Here is a 23,696-nt window from a genome sequence, read left to right as displayed (position 1 = left end):
CAATAAAACTATCTCTGCCGTAAAAAAAAAAACATTATCCGCCAGAGAGAGTTTTTTAAAAAATATTGCACAATGTCGGCTGAAAAATATCAGTCGGGGCTATTTCACGACCGATGTCGGCTATTGAGTTTTCATTTCAATCCGTGAACGAAATTTGTATGATGTCTTTTAGGAAGTGTTCGATCGGCATCATCCTGTGAAGCTTCTTTTTTAGACCTCGATCGGTCATCTTTCCTGGCCAACGTCGACTGTCATTTTTTTTATCAATATCGGTGAATAATATTTTTTTGCCAAGATGGACTAATGTTTTCCTGGCCGAATAAATGGGAACATGTCAGTTTCGGCCCAAACAAAACGTCGGTTGAGCTCGCACAAAAAAACCTAGCCGACTTACATTGTAAATTTTTTATGCAACACCAAAACAAGAGAACTTCCTCTGCTGTAATAAAACATTATCCGCCAGAGAGAGTTTTTAAAAAAAAATTGCGCAATATGTCGGCTAATGAGTTTTTTATTCAATCCCTGAATGAAATTTGCATGATGTCAGTTAGGAAATGTTCGATCGGCGTCATCCGGTGATGCTTCTTTTTTAGACCTCGTCGGTCATCTTTCCTGGCCGACATCGACTGTCATTTTTTTCGATCAATATCGGTGAATAATAATTTTTTGCCGAGATGGGCTAATGTTTTCCTGGCCGAATAAATGGGAAGATGCCTGTTTCGGCCGAAACAAAACGTCGGTTGAGCTCGCATGAAGAAACCTAGCCGACGTACATTGTACATTTTTTATGCAACACCAAAACAAGAAAACTTCCTCTGCCGTATAAAAAAACATTATTGGCCAGCGATCGTTTTTAAAAACAAATTGCGCAATGTCGGCTGAAAAATATCAGTCGGGGCTACTTCACGACCGATGTCGGCTGACGAGTTTTTTATTCAATCCCTGAACGAAATTTGCATGATGTCGGTTAGGAAATGTTCGATCGGCATCATCCGGCAATGCTTCTTTTTTAGACCTCGATCGGTCATCTTTCCTGGCCGACGTCGACTGTCATTTTTTTCGATCAATATCGGTGAATAATATTTTTTTGCCGAGATGCGCTAATGTTTTCCTGGCCGAATAAATGGGAACATGTCTGTTTCGGCCGAAACAAAATGTCGGTTGACCTCGCACGAAAAAACATAGCCGACGTACATTTTAAATTTTTTTTGCAACACGAAAACAAGAAAACTTCCTTTGCCGTAAAAAAAAAACATTATCGGCCAGCGAGCGTTTTTAAAATAAAATTGCGCAATATCGGCTGAAAAATATCAGTCGGGGCTACTTCACGACCGATTTCGGCTATTGAGTTTTCTATTCAATCCCTGAATGAAATTTGCATGATGTCGGTTAGCAAATATTTTTTTGCCGAGGTGGGCTGATGTGAACCTGAGTAGGAGCGGATCGTTTGATACAGGCTACGGAGGTTTGGATGACGCCACTTCTGGTGAAGGAAGATAAGTCGGGGTAGACGCCACAAGGATTACCTTGATAAGTTTGAGATTGGTTCAACAAGGAACTCAGAGAGAAACTCTCACCAAATTTTATCAAATGGCAAAAGTTTTTTTAATTCAAAACAAAAACCAATACTTATAGTGTATCTGAACAAAAAGATAAAAATAGACATGGGCCTTCCAAACAGTTTGGGCCAAAATTACAATAAATAAAAATTATAACTAAAAACTTATTTAACTTGAGCCTTCAGCAACAATCAATAGTCTTGATAGTGTCTCTGCCTCTGGGCCTTCATCCTTCTCCACTCGGGGGCTTTGTCCTTCTCCACTTGGGCCTTCGTCCTTCTCCACTTGGGCCTTTAGCCTGTATTTGTCCAGTTTCATGATTCTCATCATTCCCTCCTTCTTGGAAAACATTTGCCCTCAAATGTCCAGGATCATCACCGGTTTTAAGTACCAATTCCTTCCTTTTCTTGTGGGCTTGCTTGACATAGCTTTCATTCTTCTTTACAATTTGCACCTTCACCTGGTCATACAATCTTTTCACATACTCAACTTTGGCATGTGCATCCTTATGCTGAGTCTCTTGGGGCTTGTTGTTGTAAGTTGGCCTGTTAGGCAATGAAGCTCCAGGAAGGAGATCAACTTGATGTTTTATCACTCGGATGTTTGATTTGGGGCATAATATATCGTGACGCTCGAAATTGAACAACGAAAGCTCTCGAGAAATTTAAATGATCATAACCTTTCACACGGATGTCCGATTCGGGTACATAATATATCGAGACGCTCGAAATTTAAGTAGGGATGCTCTCGAGAAATTCCAATGGTCATAACTTTTCACTCAGATGTCTGATTCATTCACATACTATATCGAGACGCTCGAAATTGAACAACGGAACCTCTCGAGAAATTCAAATGGTGATAACTTTTCACTCGGATGTCCGATTCGGGCAAATAATTTATCAAGACGCTCGAAATTGAACAACGGAAGCTCTCGAGAAATTCAAACGGTCATAACTTTTCACTCGGATGTCCGATTCAGTTGCATCATATTTCAAGACGCTCGAAATTGAACAACGGAAGCTCTCGAGAAGTTCAAAATAGTGAGAACTTTTGACTTGGATATCCGATTCATGCGCATAATATATCGAGACGCTCAAAATTGAACAACGGAAGCTATGGAGAAATTCAAATGGTCATAACTTTTCACTCGGATGTCTGATTCAGGCGCATAATACTTCAAGACGCTCGAAATTGAACAACAGAAGCTCTCGAGAAGTTCAAATTTTCATAACTTTTGACTCGGATGTTCGATTCAGGCGCATAATATATCGCGACGCTCGAAATTGGGCAACGGAAGATCTCGAGAAATTCAAACGGTCATACCTTTTCACTCGGATGTCCGATTCGGGGACATAATATATCAAGACGCTCGAAATTGAATGGATGTTCTCGAGTGAATCAAATGGTCATAACTTTCCACTCGGATGTCCGATTCAGACGCATAATATATCGAGACGATCGGAATTGGGCAACGGAAGCTATCGAGAAATTCAAATGGTCATACCTTTTCACTCGGATGTCCGATTCAGGCGCATAACATTTCAAGACGCTCGAAATTGAACAACGGAAGCTCTCCAGAAATTCAAATGGTCATAACTTTTAACTCGGATGTCCGATTCTGGCGCATAATATATCGCGACGCTCGAAATTGGGCAACGGAAGATCTCGAGAAATTCAAACGGTCATACCTTTTCACTCGGATGTCCGATTCAGGCGCATAACTTTTCAAGACGCTCGAAATTGAACAACGGAAGCTCTCGAGAAATTCAAATGGTCATAACTTTTCACTCGGATGTCCGATTCAAACGCATAATATATTGAGACGCTCAAAATTGGGCAATGGAAGATCTTGAGAAATTCAAATGGTCATAACTTTTCATTCAGATGTCTGATTCTGGCGCACAACATTTCAAGATGCTCGAAATTGAACAACGAAAGCTCTCGAGTAATTCAAATGGTCATAACTTTTCACTCGGATGTTCGACTCAAGCGCATAATATATCGAGACGCTCGAAATTGGGCAACGGAAGCTCTCGAGAAATTCAAATGGTCATAACTTTTTACTCGGATGTCCGAATCAGGCGCAAAATATATTGAGACGCTCGAAATTAAACAAAAGATTCGCTCGAGAATTTCCAATGGTAATCACTTTTCACTCGGATGTTCGATTTGGGGCATAATATATCGTGACGCTCGAAATTGAACAACAGATGCTCTCGAGAAATTCAAATGGTCATAACTTTTCACTCGGATGTCCGATTCAGGCGCATAATAATTCACGACGCTCGAAATTGAACAACAAAAGCTCTCGAGAAGTTCAAATGGTCAGAACTTTTCACTCGGGTTTCCGATTCAGGAGCATAATATATCGGCACACTCGAAATTGGACAACGTAACCTATCGAGAAATTCCAATGGTCATAACATTTAACTCGGATGTCCGATTCATTGGCATAATATATCGAGATGCTCAAAATTGAACAACGGAACTTCTCAACAAATTCAAATGGTCATAACCTTTGACTTGGATGTCCGATTTGGGGACATAATATATTGCGACTCTCGAAATTGAACAACGGATGCTCTCGAGAAATTCCAATGGTAATAACTTTTCACTTGGTTGTCCTATTAAGGTGCATAACATATCGAGATGCTCAAAATTGAACAACAGATGCTCTCGAGAAATTCAAGTTGTCATAACTTGTCACTCGGATGTTCGATTGGGGGCATAATATATCGTGATGCTCGAAATTGAACAACAGAAGCTATCGAGAAATTTAAATGGTCATAACTTTTCACATGGTTGTCCGATTCGGGTACATAATATATAGAGACGCTCAAAATTGAAGAACGAATGCTCTTGAGAAATTCCAATGGTCATAACTTTTCACTTGGATGTTCGATTAAGGAGCATAGTATATCCTGACGCTAGAAATTGAACAACGGAAGCTCTCGAGAAATTCAAATCGTCATAACTTATCACTCGAATGTCTAATTCAGGCGCATAATATTTCAAGACGCTCGAAAATGAAAAACAGAAGCTCTCGAGAAGTTCAAATGGTCATAACTTTTTAATCGGGTGTCCGATTTAGGGAAATAATATATCGAGACACTCAAAATTAAACTACGGATGCTCTCGAGAAATTCCAATGGTAATAACTTTTCACTTGGATTTCCGATTAAGGCGCATAATATATCAAGAAGCTCGAAATTGAACAGCGGAAGCTCTTGAGAAATTCAAATGGTAATAACTTTTCACCCAGATGTCCGATTAAGGCGCATAATATCAAGATGCTTGAAATTGAATAACAGAAGCTCTTGAGAAATTCAAATGGTCATAACTTTTCACTTGGATGTCCAATTCGGGGACATAATATATAATGACGCTCTAAATTGAACAACAGAAGCTCTCGAGAGATTTAAAATATCATAACTTTTCACACGGATGTCCGATTCGGGGACATAATATATCAAGACGCTCGAAATTGAATGGATGTTCTCGAGTGAATCAAATGGTCATAACTTTCCACTCGGATGTCCGATTCAGACGCATAATATATCGAGACGATCGGAATTGGGCAACGGAAGCTATCGAGAAATTCAAATGGTCATACCTTTTCACTCGGATGTCCGATTCAGGCGCATAACATTTCAAGACGCTCGAAATTGAACAACGGAAGCTCTCCAGAAATTCAAATGGTCATAACTTTTAACTCGGATGTCCGATTCTGGCGCATAATATATCGCAACGCTCGAAATTGGGCAACGGAAGATCTCGAGAAATTCAAACGGTCATACCTTTTCACTCGGATGTCCGATTCAGGCGCATAACTTTTCAAGACGCTCGAAATTGAACAACGGAAGCTCTCGAGAAATTCAAATGGTCATAACTTTTCACTCGGATGTCCGATTCAGGCGCATAATATATCGAGAAGCTCGAAATTGAACAGCGGAAGCTCTTGAGAAATTCAAATGGTAATAACTTTTCACCCAGATGTCCGATTAAGGCGCATAATATCAAGATGCTCGAAATTGAATAACAGAAGCTCTTGAGAAATTCAAATGGTCATAACTTTTCACTTGGATGTCCAATTCGGGGACATAATATATAATGACGCTCTAAATTGAACAACAGAAGCTCTCGAGAGATTTAAAATATCATAACTTTTCACACGGATGTCCGATTCGGGGACATAATATATCAAGACGCTCGAAATTGAATGGATGTTCTCGAGTGAATCAAATGGTCATAACTTTCCACTCGGATGTCCGATTCAGACGCATAATATATCGAGACGATCGGAATTGGGCAACGGAAGCTATCGAGAAATTCAAATGGTCATACCTTTTCACTCGGATGTCCGATTCAGGCGCATAACATTTCAAGACGCTCGAAATTGAACAACGGAAGCTCTCCAGAAATTCAAATGGTCATAACTTTTAACTCGAATGTCCGATTCTGGCGCATAATATATCGCGACGCTCGAAATTGGGCAACGGAAGATCTCGAGAAATTCAAACGGTCATACCTTTTCACTCGGATGTCCGATTCAGGCGCATAACTTTTCAAGACGCTCGAAATTGAACAACGGAAGCTGTCGAGAATTTCAAATGGTCATAACTTTTCACTCGGATGTCCGATTCAGGCGCATAATTTATCGGGACGCTCGAAATTGAACAACGGAAGCTCTCGAGAAATTCATGTGGTCATAACTTTTCACACAGATGTCCGATTCGGGGACATAATATATTGAGAGACTCGAAATTGAACAACGGAAGCTCTCGAGAATTTCAAATGGTTATAACTTTTCACTCGGATGTCTGATTCAGGCGCATAATATTTCTAGATGCTCGATATTGAACAACGGAAGCTCTCGAGATGTTCAAAATAGTCAGAACTTTTGACTCGGATATCCGATCCAAGCGCATAATATATCGAGACGCTCGAAATAGGACAACGGAAGCATAACTTTTCACTTGGGTGTCTGATTCAGGCGCATAATATTGCAAGACGCTTGAAATTGAACAACGGAAGCTCTCGAGAAATTCAAATGGTCATAACTTTTCACTCGGTTGTCCGATTCGGGTACATAATATATCGAGACGCTCAAAATTGAAGAACGAATGGTCTTGAGAAATGATATGAACCCACATGGCACAAGGGTTGACTTAGGATCGTCTAGGATTAAACCTTGATGGAAAATGCGGAAATTGATTAAGGAAAGGATGGAAAATAAGGTGGCTAATTTCGTGGGTCTTAATAAGGTGGTTCTTGGCATAAAATGGATGAATGGGATGGTAAAACGTAGGTTAAGTGGTGGCTGGACAGAAATATAGAAATGGCAATAACTGAAGCTACAGGGCTCCAAATGAGGTGATTCCAAAACGAGGTGAAAGGTCTCGTTTTGAAATTCAATTTAGGCTCAAGAATCACTTAATTTGAGTGCGTAAAATGGGAGTTATGGCCACGAGATAATTCTGGGCAGAGGTGGATTTTCTGGAATTGTGGTTTGAAAGAACAAGGGTGATGATGAAAGGAAGGAAAGAATCAGTCTTTCCAGCGAGGGCAACACACAAAGGTTGTGAAAGTCCTTTGATACAGCCAAGGTGTTCTTGAATCACTCAAGAATTTAGGAGAATCACTCTCACTAAGATAAAAGAGATAAACTCTAATTTTCTGAATAAAACTCAACTTGTGTTTATTGATAAAATGGTTCAGCTTATATAGAAGCTTTACAGCAGATTTTAGTAATGACCCACTAACCTAGAATTAAAATAACTTAATGCCATTAACCTAGGGAATTAAAAAAAACTTAATGGCTGAGTGTAACTGAAATTGTGGCAACCAAAAGTCACCCCCAACAGCCAACAAGTCAGCCACCATTTGGTCTCCCAAAAGGCTGATGCCTAGGTTGCCAATTGGGCCCTTATTACAACTTGAACTAAACCTAACTAAAGCCCTTTTAATTGATTAACCCAAAACATATTTTTGGTCAGCCAACTTTACAAGGATTGGGCCATTATTTAGACAAACTAAACACTCTAAAAATTGAGACAAAGTGGTGTCATTTAGTCCTCCTCCATTTGGGCCATGATACAACTCACAACCTTGGACTTTTCTCCTTGAAACTTGGGCTTGTATTCAAATAGTATGGACAGCACTTGTTGAAGAGCTTCCTTGGCTTTCCTTGCTCTAGCCCTTGTCATAGGTCCTCCAAGTCCTTCAAGTGGATCCTTGCCCTTGCTCTTGGTCATGTCCTCATCAAGAAATTCCAATGGTCTTAACTTTTCACTTGGATGTTCGATTAGGGAGCATAAAATATCGAGACGCTCGAAATTGAACCACATAAACTCTCGAGAAGTTCAAAATAGTCAGAACTTTTGACTCAAATATCCGATTTAGGCGCATAATATATCGAGACGCTCGAAATTGAACAATGGAAGCTATGGAGAAATTTAAATGGTCATAACTTTTCACACTAATGTCCGATTCGGGGACATAATATATCGAGACACTAAAAATTGAACAACGGAAGCTCTCGAGAAGTTCAAATGGTCAGAACTTTTGACTCGGATGTCCGATTCAGGCGCATAATATATCGAGAGGCTCAAAATTGAACAACGAAAGCTCTCGAGAAATTCAAATGGTCATAACTTTTCACTCGAATGTTCGATTTGGGTACATAATATATTGAGACACTCGAAATTGAACAACGGAAGCCCTTGAGAAATTCAAATGGTCATAACTTTTAACTCGGATGTCCGATTCATTCGCATAATATATCGGGACACTCGAAATTGAACAACGGAACCTCTTGAGAAATTCAAATGGTCATAACTTTTCATTTGCATGTCCGATTCGGTTAAATAATATGTCGAGACGCTCGAAATTGAACAACGGAAACTCTCGAGAAATTCAAATGGTCATAACTTTTAACTCGGATATCCGATATATTCGCATAATATATCGAGACGCTCGAAATTGAACAACGGAAGCTCTCGAGAAATTCAAATGGTCATAAATTTTCACTCGGATGCCCGATTTAGGCGCATAACATATCCAGATGCTCGAAATTGAATAGAGGAAGCTCTCGAGAATGTCAAATGGGCATAACTTTTCACTCGGATGTTCGATTTGGGGCATAATATATCGTGACGCTCGAAATTGAACAACGGAAGTTCTCGAGAAATTTAAATGGTCATAACTTTTCACACGGATGTCCGATTCGGGTACATAATATATCAAGACGCTCGAAACAACGGTGCTCTCGAGAAATTGCAATGGTAATAACTTTTCACTTGGATGTGCGATTAAGGCGCATAACATATCCAGATGCTCGAAATTTAATAGAGGAAGCTCTCGAGAATTTCAAATGGGCCTAATTTTTCACTCGGATGTTCGATTTGCGGCATAATATATTGTGACGCTCGAAATTGAACAACGGAAGCTCTCGAGAAATTTAAATGGTCATAACTTTTCACACGAATATCCGATTCGGGTACATAATATATCGAGACCCTCGTAATTGAAGTACGGATGCTCTCAAGAAATTCCAATGGTCATAACGTTTCACTCGGATATCCGATTCATTCGCATAGTATATCGAGACACTCGAAATTGAACAACGGAAGCCCTTGAGAAATTCAAATGGTCATAACTTTTAACTCGGATGTTCGATTCGTTCGCATAATATATCGAGACGCTCGAAATTGAACAACGGAACCTCTTGAGAAATTCAAATGGTCATAAATTTTCATTTGCATGTCCGATTCGGTTAAATAATATGTCGAGACGCTCGAAATTGAACAACGGAAACTCTCGAGAAATTCAAATGGTCATAACTTTTAACTCGGATATCCAATTCAGCCGTATAATATTTCGAGACGCTCGAAATTGGACAACGGTGATGCAATCCTACCCCCCAAGGGCATTGGATAGAAGACTCCAAGAAGATTGGGCCAAAGATGCAAGAGAAGGCCCTAGGGTTCTCATGAGCCTTTGGGTAGATTTCGGGCTCATGGGCTAAGTATGAGTCCACTTATCTTTGTACATATTAGATTAAGGTTTCATTAATTTTGGGTCTTGTATTTAGGGCTCCATAATGTAGGTAGGGTACCCTAGAAATATAGGATTTTTCAGCCCTTGTATTTTAGGGCACCTAGACTAGTTTTTGTATTAGGGGTAGTTTTGTAATTTCACATGCACTAAGTGAATATTTGATGTGTGTGGTTGGAAATAAATTTAATTGAATTGGTAGAAGCCCAATCCAATTAAATTTTAGAGGGGGAGGTGAGCATTTGCTTACTACACCCCATTGTCACATCATATAGTCACACTTTGTGCATGTCCTTCATGCTTTACATGCCTCATGACACCTAAGCACACTTAGTGGAGAATCTTGGAATTGATCTTAAATTTGTGGGTTGAACCATAACTAAAATTCACTAATCATAATTAGTGAAATGTTGGCTCCAAAGTTTGGCTCCACAAATTCAATTTCAAATTCAAGTAAATTTGAATTGAAATTCAAATTTCCCTCCAATTTTGTGTGACACTTAGGCTATAAATAGAGTTCATGTGTGTGCATTTTTTTGAACTTTGATCATTTGAATATTAACTTCAGATTTCAGAGCTCTTTTAGAGCACAAAATTTCGTGCTCTTCTCTCCCTCTTCCTTCATTCATCTCCTTCTTCCTCCAAGCTCTTATCCATGGCCACCTATGGTGGTGAGCTTCTTCTAGACTCATCTTCTACTTGAAGTGGCGTCTCCTCTCTCCCTTCCTTCTCCATTCCGCTGCCATTTATCTTCCAAGAAGCAAAGGAATCCATTGATGAAGAAGATCCTAGGCCTACAAGCTCCATTGCAGCTTACATCAAACGGAAGCTCTCGAGAAGTTCAAATGGTCGTAACTTTTGACTCGGATGTCCAATTCAGGCGCATAATATATCGAGACTCTCGAAATTGAACAACAGAAGCTCTCGAGAAATTCGAATGGTCATAACTTTTCACTCGGGTTTCCGATTAAGGCGCATAATATATCGAGACGCTCGAAATTGAACAATGGAAGCTCTCGAGAAATTCAAATGGTCATAACTTTTCACTCGGGTTTCCGATTAAGGCGCATAATATATCGAAACGCTCGAAATTGAACAACGGAAGCTCTCGAGAAATTCAAATGGTCATAACATTTCACTCAGATGTCCGATTCAGGCGCATAATATATCGAGACGCTAGAAATTAGGCAACAAAAGCTCTCGAGAAATTCAAATTGTCATAACTTTTCACTCGGATATCCGAATCAGGTGAATAATATATCGAGATGCTTGAAATTGAACAATGGAAGCTCACGAGAAATTCAAATGGTCATAACTTTTCACTCCGGTTTCCGATTCAGGCGCATAATATATCGAGACGCTCGAAATTGAACAACAGAAGCTCTCGAGCAATTCAAATTGTCATAACTTTTCACTCGGATGCCCGATTCAGGCACATAACATATCGAGACGCTCGAAATTGAACAAAGCAAGCTCTCGAGAAATACAAATGGTGATAACTTTTCACTCGGATGTCCAAATCAGGCCCATAATATTTCACGACGCTCGAAATTGAACAACAGAAGCTCTCGAGAAATTCAAATGGTCAGAAATTATGACTCGGATGTCCGATTCAGGCGGATAATATACCGAGACGCTCAAAACTGAATAATGGAAGCTCTCGAGAAATTCAAATGGTCATAACTTTTCACTCGGGTGTCCGATTTGGGTACATAATATATCGAGGCGCTCGAAATTGAACAACGGAAGCACTCGAGAAATTCAAATGGTCATAACTTTTTACTCGGATGTCCTATTCAATCGCATAATATATCGAGACGCTCGAAATTTAACAACGGAACTTCTTGAGAAATTCAAATGGTCATAACTTTTTATTTGGATGTCCGATTCAGGGAAATAATGGAAGCTCTCGAGAAATTCAAATGGTCATAACTTTTCACTCGGATGTCCGATTTGGGTACATAAAATCTCGAGACGCTCGAAATTGAACAACGGAGGCTCTCGAGAAATTCAAATGGTAATAACTTTTCACTCGGATGTCCGGTTCAGGCGCATAATATATCTAGACGCTCGAAATTGGGCAACAGAAGCTCTCGAGAAATTCAAATGGTCATTACTTTTCACTCGGATGTCCGATTCAGATGAATAATATATCGAGACGCTCGAAATTGGGCAACAGAAGCTCTCGAGAAATTCAAATGGTCATAACTTTTAACTTGGGGTTCCGATTCAGGCACACAATATTTCGAGACGCTCGAAATGGAACAATGTAAGCTATCGAGAAGTTCAAATGGTCATAACTTTTGACTCAGATGTCCGATTCAGCCGCATCATATATCAAGACGCTCGAAATGGAAAAATGGAAGCTCTCGAGAAATTCAAATGGTCATAACTTTTCACTCGGATGTCCGATTCAAGCCCATAACATATCGAGACGCTCGAAATTGAACAATGGAAACTCTCGAGAAATTTCAATGGTCAAAACTTTTGACTCGGATGTCCGATTCAGGCACATAAAATATCGAGACGCTCATAATTGAACAACGAAAGCTCTCGAGAAGATCAAAAGGTCATACTTTTCATTTGGATGTCCGATTCGGAGAAATAATATGTCGAGACACTCGAAATTGAACAACGGAAGCTCTTGAGAAATTGAAATGGTCATAACCTTTAATTTGGATGTCTGATTCATTCGCATAATATATCTAGACACTCGAAATTGAACAATGGAAGCTCTCGAGAAAATGAAATGATCATAACTTTCACACGGATGTCCGATTCGGGGACATAATATATCAAGACGCTCCAAATTGAACAAAAGATATCGAGAAATTCAAAATGGTCATGACTTTTCACTCGGATGTTCGATTCAGGCCCATAACATATGGAGACGCTCGTAATTGGGCAACAAAAGCTCTCGAGATATTCAAATGGTTATAAGTTTTCACTCGGATGTCAGAATCAAGCGAATAATATATCGACACGTTTGAAATTGAACAATGGAAGCTCTCGAGAAATTTCAATGGTCAAAACTTTTGACTCGGATGTCCGATTCATTCGCATAATATATCGAGACACTCGAAATTGAACAACGGAAGCTCTCGAGAAATTGAAATGGCCATAACATTCACACGGATATCCGATTCGAGGACAAAATATATCAAGACGCTCGAAATTTAACAACTGAAGCTATCGAGAAATTCAAAATGGTCATTACTTTTCACTCGGATGTTCGATTCACGCCCATAACATATCGAGACGCTCGGAATTGGGAAACAAAAGCTCTCGAGAAATTCAAATGTGCACAACGTTTCACTCGGATGTTCGATTCAGTCCCATAACACATCGAGACGTTCGAAATTGAACAACGGAAGCTCTCGAGAAATTCGAATGGTCATAACTTTTCACTCTGGTTTCTGATTAAGGCGCATAATATATCGAGACGCTCGAAATTGAGCAACTGAACATCCCGATAAATTCAAATGGTCATAACTTTTCACTGGGATGTCCGATTTGGGGACAAAATATATCGAGACACTCGAAAATGAACAACGGAAGCTCTCGAGAAATTCAAATGGTCATAACTTTTCACTCGGATGTCCGATTCAGGCACATAACATATCGAGACGCTCGAAATGAACAAAGCAAGCTCTCGAGAAATACAAATGGTGATAACTTTTCACTCGGATGTCCAAATCAGGCCCATAATATTTCACGTCGCTCGAAATTGAACAACGGAAGCTCTCGAGAAATTCAAATGGTCAGAAATTATGACTCGGATGTCCGATTCAGGCGGATAATATATCGAGACGCTCAAAATTAAACAACGGGAGCTTTTGAGAAATTCAAATGGTCCAAACTTTTCACACGGATGTCTGATTCCGGGAAATAATATATCGAGACGCTCGAAATTGAAGAACGGAAGCTCTCGAGAAATTCGAATGGTCATAACTTTTCACTCGGATGTTCGATTCAGGCGCATAATATATCGAGACGCTCGAAATTCGGCAGCAGAAGCTGTCGAGAAATTCAAATTGTCATAACTTTTCACTCGGATGTCCGATTTAGGCGCATAATATATCGGGACGCTCGACATTGAACAACGGAAGCTCACAAGAAATTCAAATGGTCATAACTTTTCACTCGGATGTCCGATTCAGGCACATAACATATCGAGACGCTCGAAATTGAACAAAGCAAGCTCTCGAGAAATACAAATGGTGATAACTTTTCACTCGGATGTCCAAATCAGGCCCATACTATTTCACGACGCTCGAAATTGAACAACAGAAGCTCTCGAGAAATTCAAATGGTCAGAAATTATGACTCGGATGTCCGATTCAGGCGGATAATATATCGAGACGCTCAAAACTGAATAATGGAAGCTCTCGAGAAATTCAAATGGTCATAACTTTTCACTCGGGTGTCCGTTTTGGGTACATAATATATCGAGGCGCTCGAAATTGAACAATGGAAGCACTCGAGAAATTCAAATGGTCATAACTTTTTACTCGGATGTCCTATTCATTCGCATAATATATGGAGACGCTCGAAATTAAACAAGTGAACCTGTTGCGATATTCAAATGGTCATTACTTTTCATTCGCATGTCTGATTCGGTTAAATAATATGTCGAGACGCTCGAAATTGAACAATGAAAGCTCTCCAGACATTTAAATGGTCATAACTTTTCACTCGGATGTCCAATTCAGCCGTATAAATTTCGAGACGCTCGAAATTGAACAACGAAATCTCTCTAGAAGTTCAAATGGTCATAACTTTTGACTCGGATGCCCAATTCAGGCGCATAATATATCGAGACGCTCGAAATTGAACAACGGAACCTATCGAGAAGTTCAAATGGTCACAACTTTTGACTCGGATGTCCAATTCAGGAACATAATATATTGAGACGCTCGGATGTTTGATTCACGCCCATAACATTGCGAGACGTTCGAAATTGAACAACGGAAGCTCTCGAGAAATTCGAATGGTCATAACTTTTCACTCGAGTTTCCGATTATGGCGCATAATATATCGAGACACTCGAAATTGAACAAAGGAAGCTCTCGAGAAATTAAAATGGTCATAACTTTTCACTCGGATATCCGATTCGACGACATAATATATCGAGACAACGGAAGCTCTCGAGAAATTCAATTGGTCAGAAATTTTGACTCGGATGTCCGATTCAGGCGGATAATATATCGAGACGCTCAAAATTGAACAATGGAAGCTCTCGAGAAATTCAAATGGTCATAACTTTTCACTCGGATGTCCGATTCATTCGCATAATATATCGAGACGCTCGAAATTGAACAACGGAACCTCTTGAGAAATTCAAATGGTCATAACTTTTCACACGGATGTCCAATTATGTAATATATCGAGACGCTCGAAATTGAACAACGGAACCTCTCAAGAAATTCAAATGGTCATAACTTTTTACTCGGATGTCCGATTCATTCGCATAATATATCGAGACGCTCGAAATTGAACAACGGAACCTCTTGAGAAATTCAAATGGTCATAACTTTTCACTCGGAAGTCCGATTCAGGCACATAACATATCGAGACGCTCGAAATTCAACAAAGGAAGCTCTCGAGAAATTCAAATGGTGATAACTTTTCACTCGGATGTCCGATTCGACGACATAATATATCGAGACAACGGAAGGTCTCGAGAAATTCAAATGGTTAGAAATTTTGACTCGGATGTCCGATTCAGGCGGATAATATATTGAGACGCTCAATATTGAACAATGGAACCTCTCGAGAAATTCAAATGGTCATAAATTTTCACTCGGATGTCCGATTTGGGTACATAATATATCGAGACGCTCGAAATTGAACAATGGAAGCTCTCGATAAATTGAAATGGTCATAACTTTCACTCGGATGTCCGATTCAGGCCCATAATATTTGAAGACGCTCGAAATTGAACAACGGAATTACTCGAGAAGTTAAAATGGTCAGAACTTTTCACTCAGATTTCCAATTCAGGCGCATAATATATCGAGACGCTCTAAATTGAACAATCAAAGCTATGGAGAAATATAAATTGTCTCAACTTTTCACACGGATGTATGATTCTGGCGCATAATATATCGAGACACTCGAAATTCAACAACAGAAGCTCTCGAGAAATTCAAATGCTCATAACTTTTCACTCGGGTTTTTGATTAAGGCGCATAATATATCGAGACGCTCGAAATTGAACAACGAAACCTCTCGAGAAATTCAAATGGTCGTAACTTTTCATTTGTATGTACGATTCGGGGAAATAATATGTCGGGACGCTCGAAATTGAACAACGGAAGCTCTCGAGAAATTCAAATGGTCAGAAATTTTCACTCAAATGTCCGATTCAGGCGCATAATATATCGAGACGCTCTAAACTAAACAATCAAAGCTATGGAGAAATTTAATTGTCTCAACTTTTCACACCGATGTATGATTCTGGCGCATAATATATCGAGACGCTCGAAATTGAACAACGGAAGCTCTTGAGAAATTCAAATGGTCATAACTTTTCACTCGGGTTTCTGATTAAGGCGCATAATATATCGAGACGCTCGAAATTGAACAACGGAACCTTTCGAGAAATTCAAATTGTCATAACTTTTCATTTTTATGTATGATTCGGGGAAATAATATGTCGGGACGCTCGGAATTGAACAACGGAAGCTCTCGAGAAATTCAAATGGTCAGAACTTTTCACTCAGATGTCCGATTCAGGCGCATAATATATCGAGACGCTCTAAATTGAACAATCAAAGCTATGGAGAAATTTAAATTGTCTCAACTTTTCACACGGTTGTATGATTCTGGCGCATAATATATCGAGATGCTCGAAATTGAACAACGGAAGCTCTCGAGAAATTCAAATGGTCATAACTTTTCACTCGGGTTTCTGATTAAGGCGCGTAATATATCGAGACGCTCGAAATTGAACAACGGAACCTCTCGAGAAATTCAAATGGTCATAACTTTTCATTTGTATGTACAATTCGGGGAAATAATATGTCGGGACGCTCGAAATTGAACAACGGAAGCTCTCGAGAAATTCAAATGGTCATAACTTTTCACTCGGATGTCCGATTCAGGCCCATAATATTTCAAGACGCTCGAAATTGAACAACGGAAGCTCTCGAGAAGTTCAAATGGTCATAACTTTTCACTCGGATGTTCGATTCAGGCCCAAAACATATCGAGACGCTCGAAATTGAACAACGGAAGCTCTCGAGAAATTCAAATGGTCATTACTTTTCACACGGATGTCCGATTCAGGCCCATAATATTTCAAGACCCTCGAAATTGAACAACGGAAGCTCTCGAGAAGTTCAAATGGTCAGAACTTTTCACTCGGATGTTCAATTCAGGCCCAAAACATATCGAGACGCTCGAAATTGAACAACGGAAGCTCTCGAGAAATTCAAATGGTCATAACTTTTCACTCGGATGTCCGATTCAGGCCCATAATATTTCAAGACGCTCGAAATTGAACAACGGAAGCTCTCGAGAAGTTCAAATGGTCAGAACTTTTCACTCAGATGTCCGATTCAGGCGCATAATATATCGAGACACTCTAAATTTAACAATCAAAGCTATGGAGAAATTTAGATTGTGTCATTTTTTCACACGGATGTATGATTCTGGCGCATAATATATCGAGACGCTCGAAATTGAACAACGGAAGCTCTCGAGACATTCAAATGGTCATAACTTTTCACTCGGGTTTCTGATTAAGGCGCATAATATATCGAGACACTCGAAATTGAACAACGGAACCTCTCGAGAAATTCAAACAATCATAACTTTTCATTTGTATGTACGATTCAGGGAAATAATTTGTCGGGACGCTCGAAATTGAACAACGGAAGCTCTCGAGAAATTCAAATGGTCATACCTTTTCACTCGGATGTCCGATTCAGGCCCATAATATTTCAAGACGCTCAAAATTGAACAACGGAAGCTCACGAGAAGTTCAAATGGTCATATCTTTTCACTCGGATGTTCGATTCAGGCCCAAAACATATCGAGACGCTCGAAATTGAACAACGGAAGCTCTCGAGAAATTCAAATGGTCATTACTTTTCACTCGGATGTCCGATTCAGGCCCATAATATTTCAAGACGCTCGAAATTGAACAACGGAAGCTCTCGAGAAGTTCAAATGGTCAGAACTTTTCACTCAGATGTCCGATTCAGGCGCATAATATATCGAGACACTCTAAATTTAACAATCAAAGCTATTTAGAAATTTAGATTGTGTCATTTTTTCACACGGATGTATGATTCTGGCGCATAATATATCGAGACGCTCGAAATTGAACAACGGAAGCTCTCGAGACATTCAAATGGTCATAACTTTTCACTCGGGTTTCTGATTAAGGCGCATAATATATCGAGACACTCGAAATTGAACAACGGAACCTCTCGAGAAATTCAAACGATCATAACTTTTCATTTGTATGTACGATTCGGGGAAATAATTTGTCGGGACGCTCGAAATTGAACAACGGAAGCTCTCGAGAAATTCAAATGGTCATACCTTTTCACTCGGATGTCCGATTCAGGCCCATAATATATCAAGACGCTCGAAATGGAAAAACGGAAGCTCTCTAGAAATTCAAATGGTCGTAACTTTTCACTCGGATGTCCGATTCATGCCCATAACATATCGAGACGCTCGAAATTGAACAACGGAAGCTCTCGAGAAATTTCAGTGGTCAAAACATTTGACTCGGATGTCCGATTCAGGCACATAAAATATCGAGACGCTCGTAATTGAACAAAAAAAGCTCTCATGAAGTTCAAATGGTCATAACTTTTCATTTGGATGTCCGATTCGGGGAAATAATATGTCGACACGCTCAAAATGGAACAACGGAAGCTCTCGAGAAATTCAAATGGTCATAACCTTTAGTTTGGATGTCTGATTCATTCGCATAATATATCGAGACACTCGAAATTGAACAACGGAAGATCTCGAGAAATTGAAATGGTCATAAAATTCACACAGATGTCCGATTCGGAGACATAATATATTGAGACGCTTGAAATAGAACAACAGAAGCTATCGAGAAATTCAAATTGTCATAACTTTTAACTCGGATGTCCGATTCATTCGCATAATATATCGAGACACTCGAAATTGAATAACAGAACTTCTCGAGAAATTCAAATGGTCATAACTTTTCATTTGGATGTCCGATTCAGGAAAATAATATGTCGAGACGCTCGAAATTGAACAACGGAAGCTCTCGAGAAATTCAAATGGTCATAACTTTTCACTAAGATGTCTGATTCAGTCACATAATATATCGAGACGCTCTAAATTGAACAATCAAAGCTATGGAGAAATTTAAATTGTCTCAACTTTCACACGGATGTATGATTCTTGCACATAATATATCGAGACGCTCGAAATTGAACAACAGAAGCTCTCGAGAAATTCAAATGGTCATAACTTTTCCCTCGGTTTTCTGATTAAGGCGCATAATATATCGAGACACTCGAAATTGAACAACGGAAGCTCTCGAGAAATTCAAATGGTCATAACTTTTCACTCGGATGTCCGATTCAGGCCCATAATATTTCAAGACGCTCGAAATTGAACAACGGAAGCTCTCGAGAAGTTCAAATGGTCAGAACTTTTCACTCAGATGTCCGATTCAGGCGCATAATATATCGAGACGCTCAAAATTGAACAATCAAAGCTATGGAGAAATTTAAATTGTCTCAACTTTTCACAAGGATGTATGATTCTTGCGCATAATATATCGAGACGCTCGAAATTGAACAACGGAAGCTCTCGAGAAATTCAAATGGTCATAACCTTTAATTTGGATGTCTGATTCATTCGCATAATATATCGAGACACTCGAAATTGAACAACGGAAGCTCTCGAGAAATTGAAATGGTCATAACTTTCACACGGATGTCCGATTCGGGGACATAATATATCGAGACGCTAGAAATTGAACAACAGAAGCTATCGAGAAATTCAAAATGGTCATGACTTTTCACTCGGATGTTCGATTCAGGCCTAAAACATATTGAGACGCTCAGAATTGGGCAATAGAAGCTCTTGTGAAATTCAAATGGTCATAACTTTTAAGTCGGATGTCCGATTCAGCCAAATAATATATCGAGACGCTCGAAATTGGGCAACAGAAGCTCTCAAGAAATTCAAATGCTCATAACATTTCACTCGGGTTTCCGGTTCAGGCGCATAATATTTCGTGACGCTCGAAATGGAACAATGTAAGCTGTCAAGAAGTTCAAATGGTCATAACTTTTGACTCAGATGTCCGATTCAAGCGCATCATATATCGAGACGCTCGAAATGGAAAAACGGAAGCTCTCGAGAAATTCAAATGGTCGTAACTTTTCACTCGGATGTCCGATTCAAGCCCATCACATATCGAGACGCTCGAAATTGAACAACGGAAGCTCTCGAGAAATTCAAATGGTCATAACCTTTAATTTGGATGTCTGATTCATTCGCATAATATATCGAGACACTCGAAATTGAACAACGGAAGCTCTCAAGAAATTGAAATGGTCATAACTTTCACACGGATGTCTGATTCGGGGACATAATATATCGAGACGCTAGAAATTGAACAACAAAAGCTATCGAGAAATTCAAAATGGTCATGACTTTTCACTCGGATGTTCGATTCAGGCCCAAAACATATCGAGACGCTCGGAATTGGGCAATAGAAGCTCTTGTGAAATTCAAATGGTCATAACTTTTAAGTCGGATGTCCGATTCAGGCAAATAATATATCGAGACGCTCGAAATTGGGTAACTGAAGCTCTCAAGAAATTCAAATGGTCATAACATTTCACTCGGGTTTCCGGTTCAGGCGCATAATATTTCGTGACGCTCGAAATGGAACAATGTAAGCTGTCAAGAAGTTCAAATGGTCATAACTTTTGACTCAGATGTCCGATTCAGGCGCATCATATATCGAGACACTCGAAATGGAAAAACGGAAGCTCTCGAGAAATTCAAATGGTCGTAACTTTTCACTCGGATGCCCGATTCAAGCCCATAACATATCGAGACGCTCGAAATTGAACAACGAGAGCTCTCGAGAAATTTCAGTGGTCAAAACTTTTGAGTCGGATGTCCGATTCAGGCACATAAAATATCGAGACGCTCAAAATTGAACAACGGAAACTCTCGAGAAATTCAAATGGTCATAACTTTTCACTCAGGTTTCTGATTAGGTCGCATAATATATTGAGACGCTCGAAATTGAACAACGGAACCTCTCCAGAAATTCAAATGGTCATAACTTTTGACTTGGGTTTCTGATTAAGGCGCATAATATATTGAGACGCTTGAAATTGAAAACAGAACCTCTAAAGAAATTCAAATGGTCATATATTTTCATTTAGATGTCCGATTCGGAGATATAATTTATCTAGATGCTCAAAATTGAACAAAGGAAGCTCTCGAGAAATTCAAATGGTCATAACTTTTGACTCGGATGTCCGATTCAGGCGCATAATATATCGAGACGCTCGAAATTGAACAATGAAAGCTATGGAGAAATTTAAATTGTCTTAGCGTTTCACACGGATGTCTGATTCTGACGCATAATATATCGAGACGCTCGAAATTGAATAACGGATGTTCTTGAGAAATTCAAATAGTCATAACTTTTCACTCGGATGTCCGATTCAGGCGTATAATATATTGATACACTCAAAATTGTTAAACGAAAGCTCTCAAGAAATTCTAATGATTATAACTTTTCACACGGATTTCCGATTTTGTGACATAATATATCGAGACTCTGGAAATCGAACAACGGAAGCTCTCGAGAAATTCAAATGGTCATAAGATTTCACTCGGATGTCCGATTCAAGCGCATAATATATCGAGACGCTTGAAATTGGGCAACAGAAGCTCTCGAGAAATTCAAATGGTCATAACTTTTCACTCGGATGTTCGATTCAGGCGAATAATATATCGAGACGCTTGAAATTGGGCAACAGAAGCTCTCGAGAAATTCAAATGGTCATAACTATTCACTCAGATGTCCAATTTAGGCGCATTATATATCGAGACGCTCGACGTTGAACAACGGAAGCTCTCAAGAAATATAAATGTTCATAACTTTTCACACGGATGTCCGATTCGGGGACATAATATATCGATACAGTCGAAAATGAACAACGGAAGCTCTCGAGAAATTCAAATGGTAGTAACTTTTTACTCGGATGTCCGATTCGGGGAAATAACATATCGAGACACTCAAAATTGAAGAACGGAAGCTCTCGAGAAATTTAAATGGTCATAACTTTTCACTCGCATGTCCGATTCAGGCGCATAATATATCGAGACGCTCAAAATTGAACAATGGAAGCTCTTGAGAAATTCAAAAGGTCATCACTTTTCACTTGGATGTCCGATTCGGGGAAATAATATATGGAGGTGCTCGAAATTGAACAACAAAAGCTCTCGAGAAATTCAAATGGTCATAACTTTTCACTCGGATGTTCGATTAAGGCCCATAACATATCGAGACGCTCGAAATTGAACAACGGAAGCTCTCGAGATATTCAAATGGTCATAACTTTTCACTCGGATTTCCGATTCAGGCGCATAATACATTAGGACGCTCGACACAGAACAACGGAAGCTCTCGAGAAATTCAAATGGTCATAACTTTTCACACAGATGTCCGATTCGGGGACATAATATATCAAGACACTTGAAATTGAACAACGAAAGCTCTCGAGAAATTCAAATGGTCATAACTTTTCACTCAGATGTTTTATTCAGGGCCATAACGTATCGAGACGCTCGAAATAGAACAACGGAAGCTCTCGAGAAATTCAAATGGCCATAACTTTTCACTCGGATGTCCGATCCAGGCGCATTACATATCGGGACGCTCAAAATTGAACAACGGAACCTCTCGAGAAATTCAAACGGTCATAACATTTAACTCGAGTGTCCGATTCATTCGCATAATTTATCAACACGCTCGAAATTGAACAACGAAACCTCTCGAGAAATTCAAATGGTCATAACTTTTCACTCGGATGTCCGATTCAGGCCCATAACATATCTAGACGCACGAAATTGAACAACGGAAGCTGTCGAGAAATTCAAATGGTCATAACATTTCACTCGGATGTTCGATTCAGGCGCATATTATATCAAGACGCTCGAAATAGGACAACAGAAGCTCCCGAGAAATTCAAATTGTCATAACTTTTCACTCGGATGTAAAAATTAGGTGAGTAATATATCGAGACGCTCGAAATTGAACAACGGAAGCTCTCGAGAAATTCAAATGGTCATAACTTTTCAGTCGGATGTCCGATTTGGGTACATAATATCTCGAGACGCTCGAAATTGAACAACGGAAGCTCTCAAGAAATTCAAAAGGTCATAACTTTTAACTCGGATGTCCGATTCATTCGCATAATATATCGAGATGCTCGAAATTGAAAAAAGGAACCTCTTGAGAAATTCAAATGGTCATAACTTTTCATTCAGATGTTCTATTCGGGGAACTAATATGTCGAGACGCTCGAAATTGAACAACGGAAGCTCTCGAGAAATTCAAATGGTCATAACTTTTAATTCGGATGTCTGATTCATTCGCATAATATATCGAGACACTCGAAATTGAACAATGGAAGCTCTCGAGAAATTGAAATGGTCATAACTTTCACATGGATGTTAGATTCGGGGACATAATATATCGAGATGCTCGTAATTGAACAACCGAAGCTATCGGGAAATTAAAAATGGTCATGACTTTTCACTCGGATGTTCGCTTCAGGCCCATAACATATCAAGACGCTCGGAATTGGGAAACAGAAGCTCTCAAGAAATTCAAATGGTCATAAGTTTTCACTCGGAAGTTCGAATCTAGCGCATAAAATATCGAGACACTTGAAATTGAACAACGGAAGCTCTCGAGAAACTCAAATGGTCATATCTTTTAACTCGGATGTCCGATATGGGTATATAATATATCAAGACGCACGTAATTGAACAACGGAAGCTATGGAGAAGTTTAAATGGTCATAACTTTTCACACGA

The sequence above is a fragment of the Glycine soja genome, chromosome 12 (genome assembly GCF_004193775.1).
Source record: "Glycine soja cultivar W05 chromosome 12, ASM419377v2, whole genome shotgun sequence".
Taxonomy (NCBI): domain Eukaryota; kingdom Viridiplantae; phylum Streptophyta; class Magnoliopsida; order Fabales; family Fabaceae; genus Glycine; species Glycine soja.
The sequence above is the reverse complement of the archived record's forward strand: the minus strand, read 5'-3'. Positions refer to the sequence as shown.